The sequence below is a fragment of the Salminus brasiliensis genome, chromosome 23, assembly GCF_030463535.1.
Source record: "Salminus brasiliensis chromosome 23, fSalBra1.hap2, whole genome shotgun sequence".
Taxonomy (NCBI): domain Eukaryota; kingdom Metazoa; phylum Chordata; class Actinopteri; order Characiformes; family Bryconidae; genus Salminus; species Salminus brasiliensis.
Window position 1 is genome coordinate 3,065,462 of NC_132900.1, and position 15,656 is coordinate 3,081,117.

The 15,656-nt window shown below is 45.2% G+C and overlaps 1 protein-coding gene and 1 non-coding gene across 2 annotated transcripts in view; both read left to right on the plus strand.

Moving 5' to 3' along the window:
• The first annotated feature begins 468 nt into the window (after nt 1-468).
• Nucleotides 469-541, plus strand: trnav-aac (transfer RNA valine (anticodon AAC)). Its single transcript has one exon. It is a non-coding gene; the product is annotated as a tRNA-Val (tRNA).
• Nucleotides 542-9,179: 8,638 nt separating this feature from the next.
• The window catches only part of nyap2b (neuronal tyrosine-phosphorylated phosphoinositide-3-kinase adaptor 2b), a 31,216-nt gene continuing 24,739 nt past the window's right edge, over nt 9,180-15,656 (plus strand). Inside the window, exon 1 of the mRNA XM_072669029.1 lies at nt 9,180-9,767. The gene's annotated coding sequence lies outside the window, so the exon portion shown is untranslated. The remainder of the gene's footprint in view (nt 9,768-15,656) is intronic.

A 15,656-nucleotide genomic window follows, 5' to 3' on the forward strand; every position in this document is an offset into this window, starting at 1 on the left:
TATTAAATCGTTCCCGGAGGAGGCGTTTTAGTTAACTGGCTAGCTAGCTAGCTAAAGGAGGGAACATATTTTAAGGGAACGCTTTATTATCTATATTGAAGGAATTCTTATTATGATATTATTATATACGTATTTAACAATATATTTAGATAATTAAGCCACTAAGTATTAGTTTATCCCCCGATAACGTTACATTAGTGGCTCCGTAAGGTCCACTAATCGAGAGCATATCCAGCACTGTTAGCTAACTAGCACTAGGTAGGTAGCCTAAATTGAGTTGGCATATAAGTAGCTAGCTAGCTAAACTGTTAGGTTTAGTCTGTATTCGCTTTGTCCATGTTTATGTAGCTAGTATGTGTACAATGTCGTTTTATAAAGTACATCAAACATAACCAATTAAGATCTATTAGCGATCTATTGACTTCAGAGCCCTTTTAGGCAATAACTGCCAGCCTCCGGCGCAGCCCAGTTCCCGTAGTGTAGTGGTTATCACGTTCGCCTAACACGCGAAAGGTCCTCGGTTCGAAACCGGGCGGGAACAGGCGACTGTTTTTACTTTTATTATTATTTTACTTGAAACTACTATATTAATCTAATCATCAGAGACTCGCAGACGGTCTGAGAGTTGCTCAAACCCAGTTCCAAACATCCACGTTCTCAATAGCACACTATTTATAGTTTGTTGGGGACTATATGTGGACCATCTGGAGCTCCCTGCTAGTTGCACCACGGCCACCAGAGCTGAACTATGCCTTCAAGGCTGTAATATGTAAATTGACTCTGTTCTGATTGGCTGTCCTGGTTGCAAAAGTAGCCAAGGCTGAAATACCCTGAATAACTTCAGGGTATGGGTGGGTGGGGCCTAGGGCTATTGATGGTTGTGGGTTCGATCTCCAGGCTCCGGGTTGTGGGTTTGATCTCTGGGCTATTGGTGGCAGGATTGTGGGTTCAATACCCAGGCTCTAGGCTGTTGATGAAAGGGTTGTGGGTTCGATACCCGAGCTCTGGCCTATTGATGACAGGGTTGTGAGTTTGATCTCCAGGCCAATAATGGCAGGTTTTTGGGTTCAATAGCCAGGCTCTGGCCTATTGATGACAGGGTTGTGGGTTCAATCTCCAGGCCATTGATGGCAGGATTGTGGGTTCAATAGCCATGTTTTGGGCTGTTGATGAAAGGGTTGCAGGATTGTGGATTCAATACCCAGGATCTAGGCTGTTGATGAAAGGGTTGTGGGTTCAATACCCAGGCTCTGGCCTATTGATGACAGGGTTGTGGGTTTGATCTCCAGGCTACTGATGGCAGGATTGTGGGTTCAATACCCAGGCTCTAGGCTGTTGATGAAAGGGTTGTGGGTTTGATACCTGGGCTCTGGCCTATTGATTACAGAGTTGTGGGTTCAATCTCCAGGCAAATTATGGCAGGATTGTAGGTTCAATAGCCAGGCTATGGGCTGTTGTTGAGAGGGTTGTAGGTTCAGTACCTGGGCTTCACAACTATTGTTGGAAGGGTTGTGGGTTCAGTACCCAGGCTATTGAAGGCAGGGTTGTGGGTTCAATGCCTGGTCTCAGCAAGCTCTTACTGTTTGGCTCTTGAGCAAACTCTTAGCTCCCTAGGTGCTGGAGTTGGCTGCCCACCACTCTAGGAGTTTGTGTGTGCTCACTGCCCCCAGTTCACTAGTTTTTGTGTTCACGACCACAAAATGGGTAAAATGCAGAGGACACATTTTGCAGTGCACCTTTACTTTATATAGGTCAATACTTTTGATTCTTGTGACCTCCCAAAAAACAGATCTGGGGAGGAAACTACAGTAAAACAGGGACCACAGTCCAGAAGCTAAACCAACACAACAGAAAGATATACATGCCCTTCATGTGAAGAGACGTAGCCAGCAGGTGGCGCACATTCACCACTAAAGGCCTCTCATGGCCAGATATGTGAAAGTGGCCTGTTGTGATGATGCTGGAGATGATTCCTCTGGTAGGTTCTGAAGCAAGGTGACCTGAAATGCTGATTCCAGTCATGGAGACTTGGGGTGGGGTTATCAAGGGTTATCCAGGTCATCATGTTCAAACCAGACATGAAGCACTCACATGGTGTTTGTCAGCGAGCTGTTAATGCCAGTCGCACTGCCATTAACTATTAATAGCGACATCACATAAGAGCAGCTATCCTCCATCAAGGTCACAAAGGTCGGGACAATGTTGTTTTTCTGGAAGGCATCTTCATCCTCGCGGGTTGTCACTTACTGTTGTCTCTGCAATCACTCTGCGTCACGTCGATCAGGGGCTGTCCAGCGCTCTGCTAAAACCTCAGGGGCCTGTCCAGTACACACATTACACACCTGACTGATCTGAGCACGCTCACTTGTTAACTGGTAATGTGACGGAGAGGGAGAGCCTGTAGCTCCAGAGGCTCATTATTTAGGATAATTGCTGACTCCACTCTTTCTAATAAATGAGAATGGTCATGCTGGTCAACCAGTGTGGTCATGCCAATGATTCTGGTTGGCCAGCCAGGTCATGCTGCCAAGGCTGGTCAATTAGTGTGGCCATGCTGGTTGACTAGCTTGGTCAAGTTGGTCATACTGGTTGACTAGTTTGGGTGAGCTGTTGTTGGTCAACCAGTGTGGTCATGCTGGTGATTCTGGTCGGCCAGCCTGGTCATGCTGCCAAGGCTGGTCAATTAGTGTGGCCATGCTGGTTGACTAGCTTGGTCAGGTTGGTCATACTGGTTGACTAGTTTGGGTGAGCTGTTGTTGGTTGACCATTGTGGCCATGCTGGTCAACCAGTGTGGTCATGCTGGTGATTCTGGTCGGCCAGCCTGGTCATGCTGCCAAGGCTGGTCAATTAGTGTGGCCATGCTGGTTGACTAGCTTGGTCAGGTTGGTCATACTGGTTAACTAGTTTGGGTGAGCTGTTGTTGGTCGACCATTGTGGCCATGCTGGTCAACCAGTGTGGTCATGCTGGTGATTCTGGTCGGCCAGCCTGGTCATGCTGCCAAGGCTGGTCAATTAGTGTGGCCATGCTGGTTGACTAGCTTGGTCAGGTTGGTCATACTGGTTAACCAGTTTGGGTGAGCTGTTGTTGGTCGACCATTGTGGTCATGCTGGTCAAACAGTGTGGTCATGTCAGTGATTCTGGTAGGCCAGCCTGGTCATGCTGCCAAGGTGTGATCATGCTGGTTGACTAGCTTAGTCAGATTGGTTATACTGGTTGGGTTGACTAGTGTTGTTATGCTGGTCATGTGGATCAACCAGCGTAGTCATGCTGGTCAACAAGGCTTGGCCGTAGTTGTTAAGTAGTTTGGTCAGGTCGGTCAGACTGGTTGAGTAGTTTGGTGTAGTTGGTCACAGATTTGATCATGCTGGTCATGTTGGTCAATCACTGTGGTCATGCTGGTCAACCTGCTTGCTCATTCTGGTTGACTAGCTTGGTCATACTGGGTAACTAGTTTGGTCAAGGTGGCCTCCAGTTTCATTAAGCTGCTTGTGCTGGTCTAACTGGTTGTCTAGTTTGGTCAGGTTGGTCATGCTGGGTGACCAGCTGTCACCATGCTGGTGATGCTGGTCAACAAGCTTGGCATAGTTGTTAAATAGCTTGGTCAGCTTGGTCATACTGGTTGACAGGTTTGGTAAAGCTGGTCAAGCAATTTTGCCAAGCTGGTCATGCTGGTCAGTCAGCATGGTCATGCTGGATGACCAGCTTGGTCATACTGGTTGACTAACCTGGTCAACTTGATCATACTGGTGGACCAGCTAATCCATCTAACTCAAGCGAAAGCTTTTCCTACGCTGGTCAAGAGCTAAACTGGTCAACCATCTTAACCAGTTTGACCAGTTTGAGCTGAGTCCTGGTGGTTGGCTTCTGGGTACTGCAGCAGTTGGACTGCAGTGGCATTAGCGTGTCACTTGTGCCCCTGAAAACTGGATGGATTTACTGGCTTACAGTGGGTTAAACCCTGGCCCCACTCTGCTGCCCTGGGTGTTTAGGGGATTATGGTGCTAGGCCCCTATTTTCACCTCCACTGTGAGGTTCTAGCTCTGGTGCAGATGTGTCAACTCATGGCCGTGGGGGTGGGGAGGTCGTGGGTTCATGTCTGTGCGCATTGCAGAGCGTTTTAGCACTCTGAGGGTGTTTTAACACTCGAAAAATTCCATTTTACACTTGTAATTGTGTTTTTAACCCTTTGGATCCGTTTCTGGCTCCTGATTAAGAAGACTGGGCCATGAATCCCCCATACTGAACACAGTCCCCTTTGGTCAAGCTGGTCAACACACCCCCTTTATTCGGCCTGAGTGGCAAAACATATAGGCAGCAGCGATTGTTGGGGAAAACGGCCAAACCTGGAATGAAGCAACTGATTATCTGCTGAAGTTAAAGGCAAATGGACTCAACAGCGATCCATCAAAATTACAAAAATACTAAAGAACCACCAGTCCATGGACGGTGATGTGTAACCAGGAATGTCCAGCTAACCGAGGCTCAAATCACACCTGTTTAGAAGATAAAGTCGAGTGAATGGCCTTAAGAGTGTTTTCCACTGTTTTCAGGCACATTTCGTGGACTGGGTCATCCAGGCTTGCTTGCTCACCCCTTTCAGTGACCTCCGAATTCCTGCTGAATCAGTTTGTACAGCCGTTCACACTGAGCGCTAACGCTGCCGCTCAGACGGACGTTTTGCCACTCAGTGGGTGTGGCTGCAGTGACTCCCGCCACCTGTGCTGTCAGGTGCATGCCCACTATCCACCTTATTAACCATGAAACAATGGGGGTGGCCATCGTAAGAGAAGAAGATACGCTACAGCGTTATGAACACAACTCAAAGAGATCTGAGTGCTGTGGGATGTCCAGTGTCCAGGGGTGGTTCTAGACCATTTTAACTGGAGGAGGGCAGGGGGGTGCAGTCCAGGGCCAAGGGTTATGTTAGAGGGGCCGATTGCTTTCTAGATTATGGTGCTTGTTAAACGTTAAACACTTAGCTTCATATATAAACGACTTAATATGCATTCTCAAAAATGCTAACCTAATTATATGATTATTAATTATAACGATTATTTGAACAGTTTTGACAAAACATTTGACTTTACTGTTAGTTCTTCTAGGTTTTTCTTTTTAGATACTTTTAGCTGGTGAAATAAAATATAGCCACTGAAACGTTGCACCTAATTTAGTGGGGTCGCAGGGGGGTCCAAGCGTGTTGTCAGGAGGGACACAGGTTTCCCTCGGCCCCCTACCCTAGAACTGCCACTGACCATATCACTCTTCAATGCCTTCTAAAGAAGAGGACCCATGTCAGTGGATGAAGATGCTACATTAAAAACATTCACCCAAACGTTCGTACATCAGGGGAAACCAACACCAGAACATCCTTAACCAGAGACGTGTCTCGGTTGTGCAGCTCCGGTGCTAGTGGGGTTAGCTCTTAGGCTAATGCCCTACCTGATGTCCTCGTCAACACCTGGCGCGTCCGCAGATTCACCGCAGCCTTATAACTGTTATTTCGTCAAACAAAATGGCAAGAGAAGGCGTATGGACGTGGTGTATGCTGGATGTATCAATACTTTTGTCCGTATAGTGTGTAGCAACCAAATATTTAAAATAGTTATAATAATAAATACTAAATCGAGCAGTAAAAGATGTAAAGCTAAACAAAATAAAGCTAATTCTGCTAGTTTGTGAAGACAGGCAGAATAATAAGTTTGTTCACAGAACTCAGGATGTCATGTGTAATCCCCAAAGTAATCCCAAATTTAGATCAGTTCCACTTAAGGAACATCCTCCACAAACATTTTGTAGCAAGATATTTTTAAATTGGACAAATATACAGTGTGGCGACGATCTCAGGGGAGCTCAGTCAGACTCTTTTATGCACTTATTATGGAAAACAGTAGTTTGTGGACAGTAGAGACAGTTACTCCAACAAAAGCAGGATCAACTCTTTTTAATAGCCTTGATTACAGAAGGAACAATGAATGAGCAGGTGTCCCAATACTTTTGTCCAAATGCAACAAGCATATATTGTGGAGTCCCTCAGGGTTCAGTTGTAGGGTTAAGAAAGTGAAGTGATGAGAGTGATGAAATTAAGTGTAGTATACAGTACATCAACATCAACAACAGCCATAACATTAAAACCACCTACAGCTCCTGTCATGAGGTGGGATCTACATATTAGGATGCAAGTGAACCGTCATTTCCTGAAGGGGATCTCAGAGCATTTCCAAAGCATCTCCAGGTCTTGTGGGGATTTTCTGGTATTCAGTGGGCAGTATGTACCAAAAGGGTCATGGGGACCTCATGGAGGCATGGAAAAGGTACTAGAATGTAAGAATCCAGAACCTTTGGACATGGGTTGGATTTTCTTGAGGACTGGAGAACTTTTAGAAATCTTGGGGTGGGGGGTGGCTTCCAAAATGAGCAGCCTAGGCCTTGAAGGCCCCCTCACAGCCTCCGCATCCTTGGGTATGACTTTCTCTGGTCCTGAAACTGATGTCTGTAGTACTTCCGATGCTGTTTTCCAAAAAAACGATGAAACGGTTGACCTAGAATGCCAGTCTGAGTGGTCTGGGTGGGGTAAAGGTAACATATCTGGCGTCCCACTTTGGTCTGAAAGCCATGGATGTGGAAATAAGGTGCTGTGAAAGTTTAATGAGAGGCTGTCATCTTTTAAAAGTCCTCTCTTCGCCCACTGGCCTGCCCGTTCCACACCTATCCGTGCAGACCCAGACCACCACTCAATGACCTCATTCTGCAGATAGCAGCCAGACAGCCTGAAATCTGGTTAACGGTGAAAGCCATGCTTCAGCTAGAAATCTAATTTACACACTCCCGCCCCAGTTTTCCCAGTTGTAGTCGATCAGCCGAGGCATGTTTGGAGTCTGAGGCTTTTTGCTTCTGTTGTTTTAGCACTGGAGGTACTTGGCTAATGTAGCTCGTAGTTTATTACATTATATGTCCAAATGTTTGTGGACACTCCTTCTTATCAATGCATTCAGCTACTTATATGACTCTCATTACAGATAAAACACGGACCTATTGGCTCCATGCTGCCTAATGCCAGGTGTGGGCTAGTAGAGGGGTATAAAGCCCCCCAGAAACATTGAGCTGTGGAGCAGTGGAAGACCTGTGTTCTCTGAAATGATGGTGCTCCAGTCATTTTTGTAATGAGGTAGGGTGGTGATCATCATCCAACATTCTGACCTCACTAATGCTCTTGTCACTACATGCAATCAAATCCTCACAGCAATGCTTCTCCAAAATCTAGTCGAAATATTGCCTGGACAGTGGAGACAGAATAAACTCAGAAGACAATGAATGAGCAGGTGTCCCAATACTTGTGTCCAAATGCAAAACCCAATGTGAATTATAATGGCAACCATTTAGCAAATTTTGTGGAATACCTCAAGGTTCCATTCTAGGGTTTGTGAAATTGCTGCTAATTGTGGAAGTAATGTAGTTATGAGAGTGAAGAACTGAAGTGTAGTATACAGTACAACAATCAGCCATAACATTAAAACCGGTAAAGTGAATATTATTGATTATCTAGTTTCCAAGGCTACTGTCAAGAGGCGGGATCTACATACATACATAGACAAGCGTGAGGATCTCAGGCCAAATTCTGATGTGGAGACGAGTCAGACTTGGTCAGAGCATTCCCAAAACATCTCCAGGTCTTGTGGGTGGGGTGTTTCTGGTATGTGTATGTAGCTGTGGTCAGTACCTACCAAAAGTTGCTAATGCTTATTGAGGCCCCACCTCACAACTTACAGGATCCAGTGCTATTGTCTTGATGTAGCGCCAGATAGCACAGGACACCATTAGAGGTCTTGTGGGGTCCATGCCTTGAGGGGTCAGAGCTGTTTTGGCGGCACGAGTGGCGGCCCTAAACAATGCAAACAAGGCAAGTGGTTTTAATGTTATGGCTGATTGGTGTACTAGCCTTTCCCCTGTGCCCCCTCTGTCGCATTGACCTTTTGCCATCGGCTCTAAACTGTTCCTTTGAGGGCAGCACAAAGCCAGCGCTGAGAGGTCACGGTGGCTTTCGTGAGCATGCAGAGTCAGGGGCCTCGTTCACCCTTAACCATGAAAATGAAAACACCCCCCCACCTCCCACCTCCCACCTCCCACCTCCCTCTCCTTTCCCCCAAACCACCATCTCAGCAGCAGTTGTGTTAAGCTGTGTAATGTGTTCGGAAGCAGCCGCCCCCGTGGTGTGCATATTGTCACCTCCAGCTTGTGAGTAAACAGATCCTTTTTGGCTGCTTTTGCGCTGACACAGTTCACCCCACCACCCCCCTCCCTCCCCCCCGCCCTCTCGGCTGGGTGCTTGTTCAGGAACAGACCTAGAAATGGAGGGATGGTGGGATGGTGGGATGGCGGGAGGGGGAAAGTAGAGAGGAAAGGAGGGGTGGAGTGAGGGACTTGTGCAAAACAACAGATCACTGCCCCCCTTATCCCTTTGTGTCGACAGTGATAATCCATCAGAACAAGCCCCCCCCCCTCCCCTTCTTGCCTCCTGCCTTGTGCTGAGCTGAGCGCATCCATCACGTAAACAAACCTCATAACACTCCTCTTTGACATTTTTCCATCTAGATTCCTGGAAAAAAAGCAGAATACACCATAATAAGTTTTTTTTGTTTTAATTTTCACCCACTTCAAAGCACGAGGCTTCAAAGCCTTAATTGAACTCAATTGCCACTTTTTTCGGAAGCACAAAAAAGCCACCAAACATCCGTGGAGACAAATCCGAACACAAAATCCAGTTTTTTGGTTAGAGAGCGAGGGATAAAAGAGGAAAGAGAATATGTGTGTGTGTGTAAGTGTGTGTGTGTACGAGTTAGGGAGTGTATGAGTGCTTTCTGGCACTCTTGTTTACTAGCTGAGGAGATTGGGAGTGGCTCTGGCTCGCACTAGCCAGAGTCTAATGAGGTCACACCCTGGCAGTGTTTATCAGCCCTGGGTCCGCCCACTGGCTTGTGATTGACATGTGGGCTTAGCCCCGCCTCTTTTACTACAGCCCACAGCCTGTTCATAACAACAACAACACAGAGGATAGGGAGCTGTCCGGGGTGCTGAAGGCAGCAGAAGCAGCAAGCAGCTGAAAGAGCTGAAGAGTGGAAAGGAGGCAGGAGGGAGGGAGGAGAGAAGGGGAGAGGAGGAACAGGAGGAGGGAAGGAGGCGTGTTCTTTGTGTTTTTGGTGCTCGAGTTAATCTGCCGTGGCATCCACACGTTCAGGAGCATCCTACGACGAGATGCCCAGCTTTGCTTGCTGGCTTGCAGAAGGATAGTGCTCGGAAGCAGCTCCGTTCACACACTGTGGACTTTCTTCTCGGAAGTGTGTCAGACTTGTTTCCTGGCTTTCAGCGAGGCTTGGATGACTGGAATCGAGGGAATCGAACTGTGCTGGAGGATGCTTTTAGCTTCATCCAGTTGATGCTTTTAGCTTCATCCAGACTATTAGTGTAGACTGGTCAGATGAAGAAGGGAGCATCTGCTGGACTTGCATTAAGTTTCGCAGGGTCTCCAGGGACTTCAGGGTCTTCAGGTGCCCGGGAGAAGGGGCTGCGGGCTGGGTAACTTCAGCCCCAGCTGCACCCTCCCCTGGATTGTGGAGCTTCAGGAATCTGTAGGATTTCTACGGTCAGCTTTTTGACTGGACGATGGCCAGTGCTGTTCATGCAGGACTACTGTTGATCTCTCAGGATTTTTCAGCCCAGCTTGCTCGCTTGCCGTGGATTCACCTGGACAGGTGTGCACCACAACCAGCAGTAAGTAGCCTAGTAAACAACGTAGCGCTCAGAACTGTCACTCACAGTTCATGTCACAGTGTTTCTGGTAGAGCTGGATGTCTAGATTGGTGCCACTCAGCAACTGAACTTCATGTGGGTGGATGTTATGGTTCTTTATGGTTCTAGACTCTTAGAAACAAATGCCACAGAGTTATTTGAGCAATGTCGAATAAAACCCCCTTTTAAATCACATGTAAAGCATATTTCAGAGTTGTCTAAGAGAGTTTGGAGAACCTTAACATGGTTTAAAGAACCTTCACATGACACACAGGTTCTATACAAGGAGTTCTTCCTAGAACCTTTACAATTTTAACACTTCTAACACTTCTTGTGCATGTATCTTATCTCTCTATGGTTAGATAAGGTATCTATGGTATAGGTATTTATGGTTCACTAATATAGCATCCATTGGAAGGTTCTACAGAGAACCAAGGGTGGTTCTTTTATGGCATAGTGCAAAGAACAAATATCTTTTTTTAATTGATTGGTGTAGAACCTTTATATATTTATGAGGTTCTTAACATTTGCACAAATTGGTCTGGAGCAGTTGAGACAAGGTTCTCAACTAAGCAAAACCCAATTTATTGCTGTATAGAACCACAAACAGCATGCTAAGAACCTTTCCGCCAGGCTAAGAACCATGTAAACAAATGGTTATTTGAGTCTTGCAACCTTTGAAGCCCAGCTTGTAAAGTTTAACTACTGTTTCGACAATGTAAAGGTTCTAACCTCATTAAAGAAATGTCCTAGAACTACATACCCAAGGCAGGAACCATTGAGGAACCTTCATGGTTAGCAGCAAACCTTTATTGACTGTATTAACCTATATCTGGAACCCTGGCATATATACAGATAGATACCAGGGTAACAAGGTAAGAGATGCTCAAGTACTGGACAGTTCAGAGGGTTCCCTGCCCTCTACCTGCATCAGGTGTGTTTACGCAGGGAAACCACCACGCTGCACTGGACTGCAGGCCTCCAGGACGGCGGAGGTAGACAGAAATGCCTATAGATGTTGCTCCAGCTTCTGGACCACAAAGCATCACCTTTAATCCAGGTTGCTGCTCGTCCTGTCCACCTCCTGCAGCCTGTGTCACTGCTCGGCACGCTGTTGCTTAGCTACATGCCTCGCGAGCCACCTTCGCCAATTTTAGAAAGTCTTCAGAGCATCCGGAGAGCTGAGTGCTGCAGGTAAAGTCAGGAGGAGGGTTAGACGAGGTAATAAAGTAAAGGAAGAGAGAGAGAGAGAGAGAGGGGTGCAGAGCTTTGCAGGGCGATAAACAAGCTGGGGGTTTCGCAGCTGCAGAGCAGTGGGCTTACAGGATTAATGAGAGCAAACGTCTCCGGGGCTTAAAGTCAGGCAGCCGTCAGGAGGATGCTGGAACAGTGACTTCCAGCAGCAAACACACACACACACACACACACACACACACACACACACACACATGCATCTGCATGCCTCAGGTATGACTGACAACACTGCACCATCACACACTGCAAACACGGACATCGTCAACAACCTTGTTCATCATTAAAAGTGAAGGACGCTGGCCTGGATGCATGGTTCTAGACTCTTTACAGAAGTGCCACAAGGGTTCTGATGATGATGCCTCCTGATGATGAACCACCTTTGGTTCTCTTTAGAACCATGTTTGAGAAAGAGATCTGTGAGTAAGAAGAAGGTTTATGTTAAAATATATCAAATTCCCCTGGGGTTTTTTTCCTAGAACCGTAATATGATCTGGAGGTTCCCTCAGCCTTCAGAAGATGTTTCACACCCACACCTCATTTACAAAAAATGGTTCTTCAAAGAACCATCTACTGAAAGGCAGTTATGTTTAAGAGTGTTTTAACACTGTTAAAGGTATTAGATACTTAGGAAGAAACTTTTGGAGGAAACTGTGGAGGAATCTCTTAAGGTGCTTTGAGGAACCTTTAAGGAACCCTTTTCTTCTAAAAACCTTTTCTTGAGGTTCTTGAGGTTCCTCAAAGAGATTCTTCCACAGTTTCAAATCGAAATGTCCTTTAAGGATCTTATACTTTTTACAGTGAAGGGAACCCCTTTAATTGGTGTAGAACCTTTATATTGCATGGTGGTTCTTTAAAAAGGTTCTCTGTATTTATACTCCTCACTGACAAAAAAAGGTTCTCCTTGGTGAAATACCATTACACCAGGGTTTTTTGCGGAACCAAAATGGTTCTCTTATGCACCACTTGTATCAGTGCAGGCTGTTGAACCTGTTGCCAGGTTACCCCCCCCCCCCAATTACATGGCTATTAATCAGCTATTAATCAGTTATGAATTCAGAATGGTTCAGTTATTGATTATTAATAAATTAGTAGTATTTTGTTCAAATCAATTATTAATCATCATTATTCTGTTATTAGTTATTATAAGTTATTATTCAGCTATTAATCAGTTATTGATCAGTGATTTAATTATTAATCAGTTATTATTTAGCTATTATCAGTTATTGATTGGTTATTATTCAGCATGATTTAGTTATTTGTTTTTTTATTGGTTATTATTCAGCTATTAATCAGTTATCAGTCAGTTATTAAATTAGTTATTACTCATGATTGTTTAATTATTGATTATTAATACATTTGTATAATTTTGTTCAAATCAATTATTAATAAGCATTATTCTGTTTTTATCTGTTAGTATTCAGCTATTAATCAGTTATTGATCAGTTATTATTCAGCTAGTACTCAGTTACTGGGTTATTAATCAGTTATGTAAGTATAGTTTAGTTATGAATCAGTTATTATTCAGCTATGTCTAGTTTATAATTATATTCTTCCACTATTGATCAGCTTTTGATCAGTTATTAATTAGTATGGTTCAGTCAGTAATCAGTATTACTCAGTAGGTACTATGTAACTAACCTACAGGTTATGTAAACATGAGAGCATCATCATAAATGATGATATATATTAATATAATTATATATATTAATATTAAATAAGAGCACACACAGCAAAAATATAACCATGAACCATCCCACCAGCTTTTCACCACAACTTGAAGATAATTAATAATTAACCCCTTAGAGTCTCAGGCTTATTTCATCCTAAGGCTGGTTATTCAGTAACTGCAGTGAAAACAGTGCGAGTTCTATAAGGAGTGATGGACGGAGGCCTGGACCCTTCAAACCCTTCAGGCTGTTTTTTCACTTTGCCTTATTTTAATCATGGAATTTATTTGACTTGAATGAAACCAGGTCACTATTTAAACTCCACAGGCCTGTGTGTGGGTTCCCCACTCTCAGAACCACAGAAATATCCTTCGTGTAGGCGTCAGCAAGCCAGTAGTCAATTGATGCAATGTAGTTTATTCATAAATCACGCAGATTCACGTCAGCACTGTCTTGTTTATTTTGTTTGCTGAGAAAAAACAGCATTTTAACCCCTTAAACTCCAGTATACTGCTTGTTATCCAGCTGTTATTATTATTATTATTATTATTATTATTATTATTTAAAATGCAATTACAATGTAAACTATTAAAGTTATGATCGTGCTACAAAGCAATGCCAATGAAGAGCCACTGTAGGCTTCATAAAGAACCAGACACATGTAATACATGTAGCACATCTGAAGATGAATAACCGCCCTTTAAGGGGTTAACAGCAGATAAGAGCTGTAGAAGATGCTGCCCAGTTGCAGGTCTCAGAGATGGCCGTGTAATTCCCATCTGGCTGCCCTCATTGCCCCCTCCTCCATCCCTTCATCCCCCCTCTCTCCACACACACACACTCACACACTCACACACACACTGCCTCCTGCACATAAACAAGCATGCTTGCAGTCTCGGCCGCTCTGCACACACTGACCTACATAACGGCTCTCCCTCCACACTGCAGATGTGTATCGTGCTTCCACACCCCCACACACACTCCGCACCGCTGCACGACACACATTTGAGCGGCAGTAAGCACATAAACACGAGCACATGCGGTGCGGAAAGCTTAAAAGTAGACCGGTGTCCCAACACACACACATATATACACACGTACACACTGCAGAACATTCAAACTGGTTTAGAACTGCAGGGCTGCAAACACACACACACACACTCGGAGTAGGTGCTAGCAGCAGTCAGTAGTCAATTCCTGGACAAATATCATGCAAATCCAAGCCCAGCACTCTCTTATTCACCTTGTTTACTGAGAAAAACAATATTTTAACCATTTAACCCCCTGTTTCTCTATTAAGTCTGTCTAATATGGCTAATTATGCAGTTATTACTATTAATTACAATGTAATTACTATGTAATAGCAGTCTAAACAATTCGTTTTAGTGTTTTTTCCGGGTAAACAGGTGTTATTCTAATGATTATGTTTATGTAATTCACTTTTACTCCACTGCTGTGAATACAAATCAGGCTATAAGCGCCCCCTCATGGACAGCTGTACACCTGCATTTCTAGACAAGCTGATCTGAAGGTAGAGAAGCATGTGGACTGAGGCGGTAGAGGCGGTAACTCTACAGGATTGTACACTAATATGAGCGATACAGTGTGACCAGTTCTGGAGAGAGGTTCTCCTGCAGCTCCACCAAAGTTACACAGTGCAGGAGCAGGGTTCTGGCCCCACCGTTCCCCCCATTACCATCAGTCAGTGGTGCATCAACAGGATTCTGAAGTCACTGCTGTATTTTAAGGTACAACTGCTACATAATTGTGCTTCCCATCATCTAGTACGTCGAACGTAGGATGGTGTTTCCAATAAAGTGGCCACGGTTACTGGTATGTAAACTGAAAGACAAAGCAGCGCAGGAAGTGAGTGGTCCAACTGCTAAACAGCCTCTTTGTTCGTCAGAGTGACCGCCCCAAAAGCCCGCCGCTCTGAGCGTGAGAACAGGCCTGCACTGACAGCAGAATCTCATTGACCCAGAATAGCCGCATACGCACACGACAACCCACCCAGGGCCAGCCGAAGTAGTTCACTCAGATGCAGAAGCGATCGCACCGCACGCGCAAATGGGTTAGCCGGAGTCACTTCTAGGACGCAGAAAGAACCCAAGTCTCGGAGGGATGGGAACTGTGCCTGCCTCTTATCTGTTTGCTTTTCCGCTCGTCTTTGTTCCGGTGCTGTGTGTGTTTACCGCAGGGAGGCCTTCTCCTCTCCCCTGACTGGGACTGCACGCTTCCCCCAGGAGAGAGTGACGCAACGTCTGGTGGCTGTAATGATGCAACTATTACCTCAACACTGGGCCCGAGTGACTCTACACACTGTATATACCCTCACTGGCCACTTTATCAGCTCCTTCGTAGCTCCCCCTGTAGCCCATCTGTTGATGCCCTGCTTGTGCGAGCCATTCGATAACCATTCATCAGCGGTCAGCTTCTGACCACAGAGCTGCTCCTGTCTGGATCGGTTTGGGTGGTGGACATGCAAATGACAAGCAAATAGAAATGCATGGGTAGGTGTCCCTAATAATGTGGGCATGAGTGGAACTGCAGGGTAGGCATTTCCAATGAAGTGGCCAACATCTGGAAATGCAAGGTCTGTGTTTCCAGTAAAGTGTCCAGAAAGTAAATATGTACAACAGAAGTTTCCAATAAAGTGGCCAACATCTGGAAATGCAAGGTCAGTGTTTCCAATAAAGTGGCCAACATCTGGAAATGCAAGGTAAGTGTTTCCATTAAAGTGGCCATGAGTGGAAATGCAGGGTATGAGTTTCTAAAAAAGTGTCCAGCGAGCTGAATTGCAGGGTAGGGGTTTCCAATAAAGTGACCATGAGAGGAAATGCAGGGTAGGTGTTTCTAATATAGTGGCCAGTGTGTAGAAATACAGGGTAGGGGTTTCTAATAAAGTGTCCAGCATGTAAAAATATGAGTTGTGGGTTTCCAATAAAATGGA